Genomic DNA, 18,419 nt, shown 5'->3' with positions numbered 1-18,419 from the left:
AGCCTAAAGGGGGATGGCTAAATAGGATTTTGCCATCCTGAATTTTAAAATTTACGCCTGTGCTTTTTCTACTGTGATACAACATAATGTCAAAAATCATGTTTGGTTTAAAATAGGCTTGAATTAACTTTAAGGCCTGTTGTCTGGAGTGTTATGTTCTCTAGTTTTTTTTAGTCCTGTAACTGCTTATCCTCATCAGGGCCACAGTGAGGCTGGAGCCTATCCCAGCTGACTTTGGGCGAGAGGCAGGGTACACCGCGAACAAGTCGTTAATCACACAGAGACAAACAACTATTTACACTCTCAGACATACCTACAGGCAATTTAGAGTCACAAATTAACCTATTAAGGAAGCAGGAGTGCCCGGAGAGAACATGCAAACTCCACACAGAAAGGCCCCAGTCGAGGTTCAAACCAGGATCTTCTTGCTGTGAGGTGACAGTCCTAACCACTGCACCACCCAGTTCTTTTAATGACATTGTAAAAGTTTTGGAGGCACTGTGCTCATCTATGTCAACCTCGATAACCACTGGGATTTAATATAGCATACTTTAACATATTATAGCATGAAGAGTGCAGGTGTATCCATTAACATTAATTATGACTGCATTTCATGTAAGAGTTCCACTTCAAGGCCATGGATTTGTGCATATTTCCTTACTACAGTGAAGCCATCATTAATGTTATTAGTTATACTTATGGACTGGTCGTACAGCAGACATTTTGACTTGTCACGGCAGAAAAAACACAGGTAGACTTAATAACATTAATGACGGCTAAGTTCCATTACCACCATGCACAGCAGCAGCACCTAGCATGCACCATGCATCATTAATAGACGAGAGGGTGAGATGTCTTAAAGTATTCATTGACACTGAATGCTTTAATCAATGACAGTATGAAGAATGGACAGAGCGCCTGCCAAACTATAAAATATGCCATTAAATAATTAACAGTCTCTAATATAAAATATTACTTTATTTTGTATAAATTCCCTTAAAATGCCGTATTGAAATATGACATGACTTGATGGCATATTTTACAGTCTTTTACTATCATAGTTTGGCAGTTTTTCTCTGTAAAATCTACAGATATTATATGTATAATATGCATTAAAACGCCAACCTTATACATGAAATCAACAATACTAATATCCTTTTACTGACATATTAGAAAAGGTTCTACCATATTTATAGGTTTTACCATATATTTAACAGTGTGTCTCAAACGGCCACTCAAGAAATTACAGTTTTTAGCACTTTGGCATTGACTTTATTTCGCAGCACTGGAGGTTTACGCTTGGTTGCAATCTGCAACTTCACTGCTAGGTGCCACTTAATCGTACACACTGGACCTTTAATGAAATTACTAATGATTATAAGGGCCCTGGGGCTTATTTTATGTGTGTAACAACAACAGTGTTCAATTGTCCTCAGAGATATGTCACTAAAAAAACACCTGTGTGGGAGTCCAATTTTCAACACACTGCACTGAATCACCACTTGGCCTGGATACAGTAACGCGCCGGTGTATTACGACATCATGTACAACTTACACGTGATGATGGCTTGAATCGCAGCATGCAGCTCAGAGGAAACCTCTCACAGTAACAAGTCTGCCATCAGTTGACAGTCTCACCTGTTGGCCACACGGTTGTGCTCACAGACCGCTCGCCCCCGTGGCTGTGCCGTGCTGTTGCTCTGCGCCTGCGTGTTGCGTTGACGGAGCGGAGACCATTTCCTCCAGCAGCAGCAGCAGCAGCAGCAGCCAGCCAGCAGCAGGCCTCCTCGCAGAGCTCCACACACACATATACACACACGCAAACATACACACATATGCAGACAAGAGTACCGTCAAAGCAAAGCCACGTTTTGGGATTGTCTTATCTGAACGCCGCTTAAACCTGGATGCCCCCCGACCACAGAAGTCATCCTAATGGGCCTTCATCGCTGATTTGCAGCAACATCTGGTCTACAGTGGTATCTTTTGGGTGAGTTGCCCTCAGCGCAGTCACTGTTTTGTCTCGTTGTGTTGCCGCTGCTGCACCGCTTTTTTTTTTTTTTTTTTTTTTTTCGGGAAGCAACCAGGAGGAGGTCATTGTTAGTCTGCATGTTGTGTCTTTTCCTTGTTTTTTTTAAATGTAATATCCACTAACGGCTACAAACGGGTTTTAACGTACAGAGCTAAATCTGTTCGTTAGCGTTAGCCGCTAGTTAACGTACAATGTAACGTCGACGAGATCCATTATCGGACAGGATTTTTTTTTATGCTAGGTCTCAAACACATCCCCAGTCTATTTCATTGGGTTTGACAGTGGAGCAACAAACTAAACAAGGGCACTGCTGAACAATTATCTTCTTGGTTTTTAAGAGGGATTTTGCGGCTGTGCCCTAAAACCTCCTCGTCACCCACCTCCTTCTCTACCCATAGTCGTACGCCTTGGTCTCGGCTAAAGCTTTGTGTGGGCATGACTTTTACTTCCACACCGTCTTGTTTTTCCATTAATAGACAGCCCGTGTGTGCACTCTGCGTGGTGCTGTGTTGTTTGGGAAGCCCACTTGTAAATCTGGGAGTCGGTAAAACAGGGAAGCGTGCAGCATTGTGTCACAGGCGGATGCGCCGTTTTGATTTGTGTAAAAATGTCGTTGAACTGACTGTAGAGGGGACAGTTAGTGTATGACTGAACCGCTGACCGTGTGCGTATGAAACGTGTACTCATACTGTGGTGTAGCTAGTTGGTATTGTTTTTGTATTTAGGAAAAAGCAAGAAAGAAATGACTCTGTCCGATAATGGACCCAGTAATTTTAGCCACCTCCGCGCTTCACTATAACACACAGGGCTGGAGGTTCAGCCCCTCACACTGAGGAAACACTGATCCCTCTCTCCTCACTCATTGTTTTTATATAACATGCTGTCCACTATTATTCTTTAGCAACTGGCTTCAGAGGAATGGGCATCACTGTATATAATTGTAGAGGAGGGACAGTGTCCTGTTGATAATGACAGCAGATAATTGGAGGGACACAAACACTGTTGTTGTGATACTGCTTATCCTCCAGGGAAATTGTTTTTCTCCCGCACCCCTCCACAGGGAGGTCAGAGGTCATGCTAAGCTAAGAACACCATCCTGAAGCTGGTGTCGTGCTCAGACATTTTTAGCAATCATGCATGCTAACACACAGGTTAAAAAAGATAAAAATGTATTAAATATATATATATGTTAAATATTATTATTATTGTGATATTGTTTTATAAATCAGAGCAGCATGAGACCTGCTGTCCCTGCAGCTTTGGCTTTGTTTGTTAGTCCCTCACTCAGTAATTCACTGTCTGACTGAAATGTCGAAATGTACATACCTTTGCAAGCCGTGGCTTGACTGACAAAAGTGGTGTAGTGTCTGTAGCACATTGTTACTTTGCATGCACTTTAGATGAAGGCTGCCGGACTGCTCGGCTTTGTAACACGCTTAATCACTTTATAATCGTACTCCTGGTTTGTTTTCATAAAACAAATCTTTCTGTTAGCGTATTATCACAGCGTCTGTGCCTCTTATCTGACATATTACTCAAAATCTAAAATATCATGTGTCCAGATCTTGTTGCCTATTTTAATAACTGATTGCCACAGTCAGTTTTAGGTTGACCATCAGTTGGATTTTGCGTTGTAATCAGTGTAGAGACGATGGCAAGTGGACGGTTGCTTTGATAGATAATTACATTAAATTACCCATATTAATGCCTTAGCTTACACTTAGCTGTTGTGCTGATTACAGTGAGTGCAGAGTGCTGAAGAAGCAGCGTGATGGCTTTTGGGTTTTCAAAATCTGTTACCAAGATTGGCTGGAGCGAGTGGGGGTGTGAGGGCTTGGCATTTATTATCCCCAGAGGAATCTGTTGAACCAGACAGCAACATGTTAGGGATCCATATGCCGCGTCTGTCAGGGCTAACCTGCTGCCAGTATGCCATGATGCACAACATAGGGTCTGTGCTGAGAGTTTTTGCGAGTAGTACCTTTTTCTTTTCCTGTACTAATTGAAGTAATTTCTATGTGACAACATTTCAGCACTCTGTGTAATGTACTAGTCCTCCAGGCACAGCATGACTCAGCCCTGGTCTCAGTGGTGACACTGTACAGCTCTCCATCTGTGAAGTCAGACCCATCAAGTGAGGTGACAGAAAATTTTCAGATGAAATATATGACCACACAAAAGTTTTACACTTCTCCATCTTCTTTTTGCCAATAGCTCCCTCCCCCATCTGACTGACTGACTGATGACTAGGTCGGAGTAGTCTAATCGAGGTGCAGCATGACAAGGACGAGAGGTGACAGGACATGTCTGCAAGCCCAGCTACATGTCGGCTCTCTGCTTTTTAGGAGTGAGTTATGTGAGGATGTGGAGAGAAGAAAAGAAAAAAACGCTGGTCGATCCTTAAGGATCAGCAAAGAGCTGAGCTGTGTTACTGTCTTATGTTAAGCTCTGAGCCTGGCTTATGTGCTCAGCAGGGAAGTAATGGCTCCTCTGTCTGTACACTGACCATCTCATTGCACATTTGAAGACTGTCCAAGGCCCTGCTGACCTCAACACAATGACTGCGTTTAGTTCATTCTTCCCGTCCAACCTCTTCAATGTCCGCTGTGTCTTTAATCAGCAAGTACAATAACAGAGGAGGGTTTTATCATGGTGACTTTGGTGCAGAACTTAACAGTATACCGAGACGTATGAGCTACAGGATATCACAGATGGTTAAAGGCATAGGCTGCATAGATATATTCACTAACATTTGGTTCATGGTTCAGCAGCCTGGTATAGTGTGTTAGTAGCTTTAAAATGTAGGGCACTGAGTTGCTGCATTAGTCTTTATACCCAAACACACACATATGATACATTTGACTGTGTCTGGTAAGGTATGTGACATTCTGAGTTATGCAAGTGCATTGTAGACTTTGCAAGATGTAAAGTGGTGAGTAGTGTCACGGTCCACTTCTTTAGGAAGGATGATAGAAAATGAAACTGGCAGGAAATCTGCACTGCACCTGCAGTGCTTCCTCTTTTTAAATTGTGTTCAGGCTGAAGAGGTGTATCATATAACAGTGTATTTTGCAGATGTTTGAGAGGTGCACAACAGTTTCTTTTGCTCTCAGCTGGGAAGTGATCAAGAGGACATTCTTTGTTGTTTGTCGATACCGGACGTGACTCTGAGTCTCTCTGGATGATTTGATGCGTGACGGCTTCAAGTCCTTGTTTTTTTCTCTTTACATTAACAGGAAATGTCATATTTCAGCAGCATAACAGCACATGAAGATATTGCATTTAATAATTTAGAACATTTACTAGAGTTGCTATTTAGGTGCTGCCTCATTACAATCCTCATTGGTCCTAAATATTTTTTCCACTTATGTGCAAATCTTCTCGGTTCAGCACCTGCTGAACTGTGATAGAGGCTGCCCCCTGTCCTCCTTCCTAGTGATCATGCTGCCCAGTAGAATAGTGCCATTGTGGCTGCCATCTTGCATGCAAACTCAGCGAGGCCTCTCCATCTGGGCAGCGGCTGGTCAGTCAGGCAGCTCCTTAAAGGCAGAGAGGCTTCAGCCCGCCACGCCTGCTGGCTAGCTGCACAATGTAGGCAATGAGTAGAGCCGCATGCCTGACACATGCCTCGTCTTTCAGTACACCCACAGCCTCCAGAGTTTTTCCACTGTAAACGATAATTCAGCATTTTAGTATTTCGTGATACCATTTCAGACAAAGATTTTTACAAATCTGACACTGAATGTCTTTGATAATTTCTCCTGTTGTCTGTGTTGAAAATAGTTAGTTTTGGTTGCATGTTGTTGCCATCCACTGTCTTGGGTGATGTTGCCTCGGATTGAGACTGTCAACCAACCAGAGGCTGTGTTCCTGACTCGTTGACCAATCAGAGGCAAAGTAGCGCAAGTCTTCATGGGATGCCAGTGGAGAAAAAAGTAATGGGTGTGCAGACAGAGCTCAAATGCATTTCAGTGAAATAACAAGATATTGAACCCACCAAATTTTCAGCAATGACATCCGTGAGCTCAAAACCACTGTAGGCTATGACCACAATATTGTGGTCATGTCATTATTTCTACAGCCTTGCTTGCAATGCACAGAATTCAGCAAAGTGTTGGCCCCTAGTCTCCTCTCACAAACCACCCTCACCTATACCCAGAGCTACTGCATGGTGCAAACCAGCACGACACAATGGTTTGCTATTTAAATGACCAGTCAGATGGATGACATCAATCTGCTTTTTGGGGTTGTGTGAGAGCTAATTTGAATTAATGAGCAGAAGGAAAATTTTCAGCTGGGGGAAACAATCGGATACATCCTCCTGTAGTGGATCCACGCAGAAAAGCTGAAGTCTGGAGCATCTCTTTATTTGAGAGGTGCGCATACGATGCAGGACTACATAACTTGTTTTCAGCCTTTTAACTCAGTTAGTGACACTGTGGCAACATTGGTGTTCTAGTTTCTCTAGTTTTGTGTTCCTCTTAGACTAGTCTGTAGTCAGTAACATATTGTTTATCACATATTACATCATCCAAGTCAGTGTCTAGCTGTGTTCAGACCAAACTGAGATGGGGGTCACTAGGCAAGATATGATATCGTAGACCCTTTCTGGTTGACCACAGATGTGGGTTTATCCTGTGTCGCTGTGTTAGTCGGAAAGGGATATAATGGGATATAATTGGACAGCCAGCTAATGGTGTAACAATAGTATGTTGATTTTAAGGATGTTTATTAAAATAAGCTTTGAACCCAGCAGCTGCCTCCTGTATGAATGTACACAATATAGACAAATACAAATATATGCACTGCAGGATACCTTTCCTGCACCGTCAGATTTTCACCACATATAATTCCTTACAAATTAAAATGATACTATTGGGCTTAATCAGTGAGGGAAAAAAAAAGGTCACAGAAAAGTTGTCAAATGTTCCTGTTTCATGTTTAACATTCTGCCTTTGAGTTGTGTCAAGTTTACAGAACTACAGTATCATAAAGAAACCACCAGGCATCGATAGGGGATGTTTCATGTTACCTAGCTAGCTGCAGTATTGTAGGAATATGGTAAGTTCATGTTGTCAGTTTATTACAGTAATATAATGTCTTTCTCTTTTTGTTTATTCTCATGCAAAGCAATGTTCCTGGAACAGTGCTGAACAGAGTTCAGAATTAACATTTTTGTCCACTTGCCAAATGGATGGTAAGTGAAGTAAATTTACAGCCACTTGAATATTTTACCAGCATGTGCCCTAGTGTATAGTTGTAAATGTATAGCCATATATTAATAAACACTGAATTGTGTTTTGTTGGTGAATCCAACACAGGGCTGAAGTCATGTTCTAGTACATTTTTAAGAGCTTGTGACATAACTTTTTAACTGTAAAACTGTAAAATGCAACGCATGGTCAGGATGTTTGCGCAGGTGTCCAATTTAATAAAATAACCTGTCAGCATAAAAAGTCGTCTAGCTGATGAATATTAACTTCAGTCTGAAGCTTTGCATAAAATGCCAGTCTAACTAAACACCATGTGTGATCAGCAGTGTTGGTTTATGTGTGTCATGAATTATACCTTTCATGTTTCCAGCTGATTTGAGCCATTTGTCTCCAGTATTTTGTACTGTTTGGCTTATTTTGCCCCAACATAGTGATTTGCCAGTCTGATTAATCACTGTGATGCAAACCCGTGATGATTATCAATCATCTAGTGTGATAAAATCCTAATTAGAGTTGCACGATACCCCGCGGTGCCAAATCGTAATGGTTCCTACTATACTAGAAATTCTACATGACGGTACTACCATGGATTACGATACTACAGGTGCCGGTTTCTGCTACATAGTGGCCGACTCTACTCTCCCCCTAGCTTCTCACTGCATGCTACTCCCTTGTACACAAACCAGCATGGCAACTACTGCAACTAAACTACACAGCTACTGAATGATTGGCTGTTTGCCTGTTACTGGTGACATCCGCACGCTGGGTCCGCCCGTCTGTTAGCTGATTGGCTGTTCGTGTGTTACTGCCGGCAAGAACGAACTCCATGAAGACAGCTCCGCTTCGTTAGAAATTCGCTTCAAAACAAACAACAAGCTAAAGTTCTGTATCTCTCAGACGCGCACACGGCTTACAGTCAGAAAGTATTTATAACTTGTATGAATACATTGCAGTTCATAATAATAATAATAATAAAAAACGGCCACAGTATCGTGATAATACCCGAAACCGTGATACTTTGCCTATATTTTGTCTATAGTATCGTGGTTACTCATTTTGGTATCATGACAACTCTAATCCTGATAGCATCTCATCTTTTGTATTACTACTCAATAGTCTAACTGAGACTGTACTTTTCTCCTGCTCAGCCTGGTTTTGGGCTGACTTCTTTGCTGCTTTTATGCCATCTGTCTTGAATAGCAAGTTATTGTCTTATTGTCTTGTCATATTTCAGGTTTAAACTGCCTTCATCTAGCCAGTGTGCACCATGGGAAAACAAAAGCAACACAAGTCATAGCAGAGGGCTTTAATTGAAATATTTCTCACTAAACATTTGGTTGATATTATGATATTGTACTTTGAGATGATTTAGGTTTGTCAGTTGCTTGTGGTTGTGCTGTGCAGTCTATATGGATGCAGCTGTCCCTTTTTAATATCTCTTGATGTTGAGGCCTTTGGGAGCAAAACTGCAAATCAGCATAACTGTTTAAAGTCTAAAATGGAGGGACTGAAGGATTTTCATTGTAATGAAGTACTTACATTTGCCAGGTATCTTTCAGTGGATTAGCCTACATCTGATACTACCATCTGGTCTGGTTAGACTCTATACCTCTTTAGATACCACAGCAAAAAGATTATTTTCCATTTTTCTAATTAAATAACCAACCTACACACTGAACACATTGAGGTGCAGATTTTGCCACAGTATGACAGTGTAACTGTGGTGTGCCTATTATAATTTAATACATTGCCATATTTATAATTGCTTATTTCTCATGGCATCATTTTAATTCTCCTAATTTTAGTGTTTACTCACAAACTACTTTAATCTGCTCTCCTTGCTTTTTTTCGTCTCTTTTCCGCCAACACACCTCACACACCTGCTTGCCCTAGCTTTCTCCGTTTCTCTCTCTTGAGGTATCAAACAGGGACAACAATATTGTTTTAAAGTTGCCCAAAAAACAAACTCAAAACAAGAAAAGTGCGGAGGAAGCTTGTTGTTAATGATGTAGTCTTTTTGGATCACCGTGGTACAGAATGACCAAACAGTTGTGTTCACTGTTTACTACTGCAGAAGAGAACACAGTGTCAGGGTCTTCTATGTAATACCAGATAACTTCTTTCTCTCACTGTGATTCTGAACAGACCACACGGGAGGAAAAGAGCGAGGTGGTTTCAGTACTTTAGAAATGATTGAACATGTAATTAACAAAGATTGTATCATTTTAAACACATATCAAAAAAGTATTATAGATACTTTTGACAACCCTATATTAGAGAGCCCAGCTCTGTCACATACGCACTGTGTCAGGCACATATTGTAGATGAAGCAACAAACTGACCTCTGAACACTGGACGCAAGTTCCCGAGCCAAGCAGGAAGTGGACTGTACCAAAGACCTGTGCCAATATGTAACCTATATGAGGGACTTCCCCTGCTTATGTCCACTGTCTGATCTTTCTGTCTCTCTGCACACGACACCTGTGTCCTGGTTCACAGAAGTCCATATTTAGGCCAGTATAGGGAGACAAGAGGAGTTATACAGTTTGTGCTGTTTTCCTCCATTTATTGAGATATTAAACTCTGCTGACGTTACTGTGAATGTCCTAAGAGAAAAGACAGGATGACTGATGACGATAGTGAATTCTGTCTCAGCAGTGAGGCAGCAGTGCTTCCTCTCTTAATTGCTGTTCAATGCACTCCAGAGTAGTTTTCGTGCAATTGAGTCATTTGACGCACTTCAAAAGACACAGGAAACGCCTCTGCTTTAATGATGTCACAGGTTTTCTATTAAAGGAACATTAAACTCGGTCTATCTTTCTATTCATACTATCTCTTTAATAAAAGCAACATTTCCCCCCTTGTGTTTTCAATTGAGAGATTAAACCAGAAGATCTGTGCAGTGTGGTAGAGATGTTTATTGTTGACTGTGGCCTACATCTGGGTATGGCTTACTGAGAGGTAGGTAGCTGATGCATAAGATGGATGCTTAAATGGATAGACAATGATAGATTTAGAGATGGGCAGATGGATTACTCTTTAGGTCTTATCTTTTACCCTATTAGCATACACTGAAATCCTAAGCACAAGAATGTCATCATCTTGGTACTGTGGCCTATACCCTTTAAATCATCACTTGAAATGTTGAAAATGATGTCGTCTTGTTGCATTTAACACTCTGAATAAGGGTAGCAGCTAAAATGTAAAAAATGCTGGAGAAAGTTGGCATCATCAGACATCTTCATCTTTTTTATTTTTTATTTTTTTTTATTTGAATCCCTAACATCCCTAACAGCTAATCTTTCTTGGGTTCATTTCATCCAACAATGCACTAGCTAGCCCTGCTCGCCATGTGGCCCAGTTGTACCTGGATGTTAAACGTACTGGACAATATGTGTTGTAGTAGCATTCATCACCATTACTGAAAATACATAGAATTCAGAGCTCACCTGTGGAAAGCGAGTGAAGGATTGTGTCCTTGTCACTGCTGTTGAAACTCTTAACTGGTTGGAGTACGTGGATGGGTTATTATCTGGTGCGATAGTGTGAAGCCTGTCAAGGTTTTCTTGGCTGGTGCAGACTTAATATTGATGACTCAATAGAATCCATATATATAGCTAGCCTGTGCTCTTTTCTAACCCGTCTTCACTAAGGCTGTCATTTTGGGATGAGATGGGATGTTTTCAAACGGAAAAGGCAGCAGTCTCGTACAGTTTGACAGAAATTTTGGCCATAATGAAGCACAGTTGTAAAACGCAACAACATTGGGTTGCCTTGTGAGTTTTACAGTAATATTGTGACTCTCTTCACTTTTTGACTTCATTTTATTTTTCTGCTTATCTTGTCTTTTGCTTATTAGTTTAACATGCACCCTATGCGAGCTGTTGCATACATTCATTAGCTGCAGTTAACCACTGGTGTACTAATATGTAGAAATACATGAATCAGTATGTTATGGCTAGTTATGTTGTAAGTAGAGTAAGTAACAGACCACCAAGAACACAATATTAAATATTGAAAAAAAAACAAATGCAAATACTGTCCCACTAAAGACCTTATGTTGGGCGCAAGTATATAGTTTGTTTCTCTCTGTCTTCTTAGTACAGATTGTGAAAAAAGAATATCGATTGCAACTTGATTTCTCCCTGGAAATGATCTTGTTTCATAATCAATTTAGTTTGTAGGTGACAGCTGAAACAGTAGTCACACTAAATGCGTGACTCTGCTCATATAGGTCATCATATCTATTTCTGCCTTTCGACATGGAGTGTGGTCATTCAGCTCTTGCTTCCTATGAATGCTGTCAGACAATTGAGGAAATGAGATTTCTGCAGAGTTTTCATAGTGATATGTATTTATAGTTAATGCTGACATTGCTGACTTTCTCTCGTTTTCCCTCGCTCATTCATTCACACATCAGATTGACACAGGGCCCTTCATTCTTGTCTCTTACCCACTCTGATTCGCACCAATTTGTTTTTATTTGGTGACTTTCCTGCACACATCATCCACTGTTACTGCTGATGTCCAAGCCTGTGAGTAGACCATGGTGGGGTCAGCATCAGAGGAAAATAAAGCCACCCATCTCAAGTTACTGCAGCGCTCCGCTTCGGGTCTCCAGGGAGCATAAGAATGTACCAACCATTTAGGATATGTAGACCCCTCCCCGCATATTCTTTGACTTGTTTTAGCTTCATTGTGTCAAGTACGGAGCATAGTCTAGATAAATATTAGGTCGTAGATTATTTTCATGGGTGCTGCCAAATATGCTTCCTACATTTAGCTCAGCCAGGCAACCAGAAGATTGTCTATTGTTGTTGGCATAGGAGGCGCTTCATGCTATCACTATGATATTATTGCAGTAATAAAGTACCAGTCTGTTTATATTCTCATGTAAAGTAATGTTCCTGGACCAGTCTTGAGCACTGTTAAGTGTATAGCCAAATATTAATATACCTTGAATGGTGTGATGTTGGTGAATCCTGCACATGGCTGAAGTCTTATTCTGCAATGCAATTCATGGCCAGGATGTTTGCTCACGTCTGCATAATGTGTCTGGTGCTTTTCCTTTCTGCTGTCTCTCTTAGTGTGTGTCACCACATATTAAAAAATGTCTATGTAGTTCAGTACTGAAGCAATTAATCGATGAGAGGATTAATAGAGAATTGACTATAACCTTGATAATTAATAGTCAGGAGTGATTAATACCAAAATTAACAGTGTTTTGCTGTCGTATATTAAAGCTGTTAAAAGTATGTTAAAGGATAAAGAAGATGGCTTTATCAAGAAGTGCTAAGTGATTAATGGATAATCATTTTTATCCATCGATCATTCTCTGCATTCATCTTTTGGTCTACAAAATGTCAGAAAAGGGCACCCATCACAATTTCCTAAAGTATTACCAGTTTGACAGAGCCTAACATGATCACTAATACTACTATGGTTGGTCTAACATTTTATTTTAATTGAAAGTGGACTGCAGGTGGGAGGACAGCCTTAGTGCTACTCCTGGAATGATGTTTACATGCATCAGCAGAGTGAATGGGGAGAAAAATAAAATCACGTTAAGTAGAAATTGCGAGTGACAAAGTTACCATGATCTACTGTACATTGTTCCTTTGATACAGATTTGGTATTAGACTGCTCAGCCCTATCTGTGCAGACTTCTCTTAAAGCTGCATGCCTATCTCTGGCCTGTGAGAGTGAACAGGGTTATCACTGCACGCAGAGTTTGAGGCTTTTGTGAATTTACTGAACTCCCCAAGCCCTGTGCTCCGCAGGCAAGATATGCAGTTGCTGCCTCTGCAAGAATTAGCTCTGCATTAAGAGAAATTCTCCCCTTGTACTTCTTGCATGTCAGTGTTTTCTCACCCACACCATAACCATCACTTTACAATCCAAGGCACAGGTGAAATCAGACTCTAAATGTAGCATGCAAATGCAAATCTGGTACTGCACTGCAAAACAAACACATTCAAATACCTTAACACAGCTGTATGTTTTTTTTTTTTGTTTTTTTTTTAACTCTACATGTGTTTATTGTGTTTATGGTTTCTTTCTGTTGAGCTACCTGACTCTAGAGATTGATTGGCTGGGTTGAGCTACCTGAGATTGATTGGCTGGCTTTGTGTGTGTGTGGAGTTGTTTTCTGTTTTGATAGAAAGAGGTGTGGAGTGTAGAAGTTGTCTTCTAGGTGAGGCAGATGCAAAGCCAATGAAAAGAGTGAGAGCTGTCTTTGTGCTTGCACGTAAATTGTTGTATGTGTGGTGTGATTTTTAATAAGGGCTTAAACTAGGGCATGTGGTATGGGGAGAAGTGACAATACAATACATGCTCAGTGTTTCATCAATGACTCACACGCATTCAGACACCCAGCCCTCAGACCTTCACATAACATAACATGCTGTCAGAGCAGCATTGTACACATTCACATTTGTCAGGCAGTTCTCCTCTCACCTAATTAGGCTACATTTCTTAACCTAGTCTATGAAAAGAAACTAATGACCTAGTTAACATTGTCTCTCGAGTCGTACTATTGTGGCTGAAACAGTAATGGTTATTAACTGGTTATTTTGCTCCATATTTCAAAGGCACTTCATCTCTTTCATCTCTCAAAAATATGGGGAACTAAATGCTTATCGTATTTTCTATCAGTGCATACTGTACTAGCCCTGTATTATCGTGATAACCATAGCATGCCATAGCATATAACTTAGTCAAAAGGACTTCGACCAGCAAAGACAAAACGAGGAGCTCGTATCTAAAAGAGGGGTTGTTTCTGTCACATGAATGGAGTTTGGGTATGAAAAGTCCAACATGGACCAGAAACTGTGATGATACAAATGTTACAAATTATGCTGAAGACCAGTCCCCACAACAAACTCAAACACCCCTGACCTCTTTTACCACCTACTCGAGAATCATGCAAAACACTCCAGTGAAAGTCTACAAAAGTACAATTAAATGCTCAAAACAAACCCCAAATTCTCATTGGGAAAAGATTCACAAAGATGAGAGGAGATAACAGCTGTTGTTGCAACTAGCATCTAACAAGACTGTTGCAAGTGTAAAATATAATCAGAATCAGGCTTTTCATGTGGTAATTTTATATAAACTATAAGATAAGAAGGAAATTCGGCTTGGGCAATGGTGTTACTCACAGCGGCAATCAACTTGAATACAATACAAACAATACAACGGCACACACAAAATAAGAGAGATATATAAAGTATTCATATGTGTTGTGAATTAAAAGCTATATTACATAGACGTGATTAAAACATGTGAAATGAAACCCTTGCAACAGTCTTGTTTCATTGAAAATGTGCCATATCATGTATTGTTATCTGGATATATTACCTTCATCGGGATATGACATTTGTCATATTGCATAGCCCAAAGCCAAGCTACCATCAAAAGTGAAAACACCATCCCTTCATATCCTCTCTGTACAGAGGAAGAAGAGAGCAGTGAAGTTATCAATCTGGCAGTAAATGTACAGCTACAGTTTGTCAGTGAATAAAGGCTCCATCTTCTCAAGACCAAAGTGAAGCGCCTGTCTGTTGTTTCCCAACTGCATTGCTCTGACTACCAGGGGGTATCATCCAAAGTACTATCTGGAAAACGAAGCAGATGTACCAAAAACAAGCAGTCAAGTCAAGCATGTCTATGTAGTGGAAATACCTTAGAAACAAGTTAAGTTTTCTGCCCAACAAGAAACTGGAAATCAACCAAAACATTTTATCTCAATCAAATATGATCCAGTTTTGCTAAAAATTCATGACACAGTGGTCATTTTGACCAGTGAAGCACTGGCGTCTCTTTTCACCTAATGTTACAACCACAGAAATTTAAATACGTTGTCGGCCAAAAAGTGAAACGTATCTCTGCTCTGCTTACCTCACAAGAGTTTTCTAAGGAAAAGCCAGCTAGGCACTCCAGAAAGAGTGAAGAAAACATGCATGCAAGAATGTGCATATGTTTAACAATGTCTGTGTCACGCATTTTCACTTCCTCTGTGTGAGCGCATGCATGTGGTTCAGTCTAAGCAGGCAAATGTGCCTGTACCCCACAGTGCAGAGTGCCCCACACTGAGCACTAATGCAAGTCTGTGGTTGTGAATTAATAATTCAGAGTGCTGGCAAAGCTGGGTGGAGCCTCTATTATTCATAGTTGGCACTGGAACCGGCAGATGACTGCTGTCAATATTAAGGACCAGCAGAGACAGACCTCCACCAAAAAAACAGGCAGTTCCCTGTGTGTCTCAACCATCCATCCTCAATCATCTACACCCCCTCCACTCTAACTCCTCTTTTCATATGCCCTTGCTCTCCTGATCTCTGTCCTCTCCATCTGTTTGCATCACTTTCCCTCCCTCTGTATCGTCTGTATGTCCCTCCCTGCATCACCTCCATGTCTCAGTGCTGTGCTGTCACTGTCTCTTGTTCGCTCTAAACTCTTAATTAAAATATGTTGGATGTTGATGAAAATTTTAGTAAAAAAAGTTACAGACTAGAAAACAGAAAACAAGTTAGTCACTAGGGCCTGATATAAAGCTCAGAAATTTAATTATTTGAAGAAAACTATGAACATTAGGGTAACTTCATTCAACTTATCTTTATTTTATTGTATTTTGTTTGGTGCCAAAAGTGATTTGTCATTTAATTCACACAGTGTCAAATTAATTATTTTTAGAAGTAATGAAAAAGTTTAGCAGGGCACCAGATTTGGACTGCTGTCTGCCGTTGTGTTGCTCTGGATGCTCACACACACTGGTTGAATATGACAACCTGATGAGTGCACCTAATTTTCCAGGACAAAGTACAGTTATTATTCTATCTATAATTGTATTCTCTTTTAGTCACCGCGTCTGCCTGTGTCTACTATTTTTAGAGGCAGAATCTGCACATAGTCGATTTCTTTTCTCAATTTGGATTACTTCCTGCTCAGGTAATCTGTATAATCTCTATTTTGAGCCAAATAATATTTCAGTGTCCTCTGCAATTTAGATTTTGCCTTTAGGCTCTCCCTCCCAGTCCCCATTTTCTCTCTATGTGCCTCTCTCCTCCCTTTCTCTCTTCTTTTTAGTCCACTGATTTTTCTCCATGGTGTCAGTGCTGCTGCCTCTGAATGCTTCTTTTATTTAAGATATTTGGAGCTCCAGTCACCACTAATGCCGCTGCCATATTGTACCAGCACCCTGCTGTGGCTGCTGCTAATGACATTCTTTGTGTCTCCATCCCCGTGCTTTGCCTCCTCGTCTCCTCCTCCTCTGGTCTGAATGGAAGACTTGTCATGTGTTGCCATCAAAGGAGGGCAAGAAGCAGCGAAAAGCTGCAACCCCCCCTCTCACTCATTCACTCTCACCCCCTGGGATGTTTGAAGCCGTTTCGTATATATGTTTGTGTATGCACATGTTTAAGAGACAGCAGCATACATTAGGCCACGGTTAAAGAATGTTTATGTCTGTGTATGCAAGTTGCAGCATATATCAGGCCAGTGGACATGGAGCATTTTGTGTGTGCGCTATTTTTTAGTCTATGTTGTCAGTAACATTGACAGAATAAGCAAAGGCTGAAAACTGTGTGTGTGTGTGTGTGCACCTGCAATGCCACGCAGATGTCTTGTTGTTGGAAGAGCACAGAGCCTCACTAAATCCCACAACCCTCTGGCTCTCAGCCTGCATCCCTTCCAGCTCCCAAACCTCACATCACCACTTTGGGAGCTTCCTACACTTACCTGCCTCCACATATTATTTTGCACTCAGGCCAGAGTAGTTCTCAGTTGTTCTATCCTTCTCTTTCCTCTGCATTTTAACACAGACACATGCACACTTCCCCAGTAAGACTGCCTCTTTATGCCTCTTTATCTTAAATGCAATGGCTAATGGTTGGATGCTGCCAAGGAATACCACCGTTACGCACACACACTGTTGTTACGATATTCTTGAGTGTTTTAGCATTTCCCCTTAATTCCTTAACTCTCATCATTACATGTCTGTAATGAAGTCTGATGTCGTGCATTGCTAGTTTGACAAGCTGAATTTGATCTGTAAGGGGTACTACATTATGAAGTTCAGTTTATTGGTCATGAGCAGGGCTGTGCAGCCTGCGAAAACAGTTGTATAATATCTTCTGTGGCTCTCGAGGTTGCCTTCTTAAGTCTGACAAAATAACCCAGGTGATGTCATGATGACCGATGCTGTTGAGTTGCATTATGGAATATGTAGGGTCCAGCATATTATGTAGCCTCCTCCCCTACTGGGAACTAAAAACAGGATATCTCAGCCTCTTCTACTTTGATTTTGACTATTTATTTAGATTGTTTTTAACAAGTCTCCCATTTTAATGAAAATACAAACTGCTCAACTGCCCCTTTTAATATATTTAGTAGCATTCACCTCGTAGGAAAATATGTGTTTTGTTTTTTGCAGATTAAATGCTTCTTTGCTTTTTTACTTGTACACATGTGCTTTTAAGCAACAATACAACAGTATTCAATTTTGGATAAAACATCCAAATTGCCCAAATATAAATGGGGAAATCCTGACACAAGCAGGCAGACTCTTTTTAATGCAGTGTCTCCATAATGTATGCAATGATGAAAACAACTGCAGCCTGCCTCCGCCTGCATGGATATTGAGAGGATATAAATAGCCAGGCCTGGATGAGTGTGCTGAGACTGGAACCACAGCACACACAGCTCAAACAATAAGCTGTCACCACTACCCTTCCTCCCTTCTGCTTTCTCCAGTCCAGCAGTCTCCCAGAGCTCATGAGGGGCGGGGGTTCTCTGTCCCTCTTCCTTTCTTTCTTCCACTTCCCGCCTCCCTGCTTTTGTAATCTGTCATCAGTGGCGAGCCCGAGCCTGTCACTTGTTACATCAGAAAGAAAAGTAGGAGGACTGCCTGTCTCCGCACCTGTCTGTCTGTCTTTGGTGGGAGAGGTCACGCTGCTCTATTTCTCATTCATCATTCAGTTAAATAAAAATAGGGGACGGTGGCTGTGGATTAGACACACACATGACTCCTTTGCTGTACCGCAGTGAAAGGATGTGTGATATTTTTTCCCTCCTCTTCAGTTCATTTCAGCACTCCCCCCTGATCACGTTCAGGAGTTCTTGACAAATGGTGTTTCTAACACATTCAGACATCATGTCTTATTAGCAATAAATGA

At 41.0% G+C, this 18,419-nt stretch overlaps 1 protein-coding gene across 1 annotated transcript in view; it reads left to right on the top strand.

Moving 5' to 3' along the window:
* Window positions 1–1,587: 1,587 nt before the first annotated feature.
* cskl (c-src tyrosine kinase-like) overlaps window positions 1,588–18,419 on the top strand; it is a 42,044-nt gene continuing 25,212 nt past the window's right edge. Inside the window, exon 1 of the mRNA XM_010733103.3 lies at window positions 1,588–1,990. The gene's annotated coding sequence lies outside the window, so the exon portion shown is untranslated. The remainder of the gene's footprint in view (window positions 1,991–18,419) is intronic.

This window comes from Larimichthys crocea, chromosome VIII, assembly GCF_000972845.2.
Source record: "Larimichthys crocea isolate SSNF chromosome VIII, L_crocea_2.0, whole genome shotgun sequence".
Classification (NCBI taxonomy): Eukaryota; Metazoa; Chordata; class Actinopteri; family Sciaenidae; genus Larimichthys; species Larimichthys crocea.
This window is presented reverse-complemented; position numbering and strand designations above follow the sequence as displayed.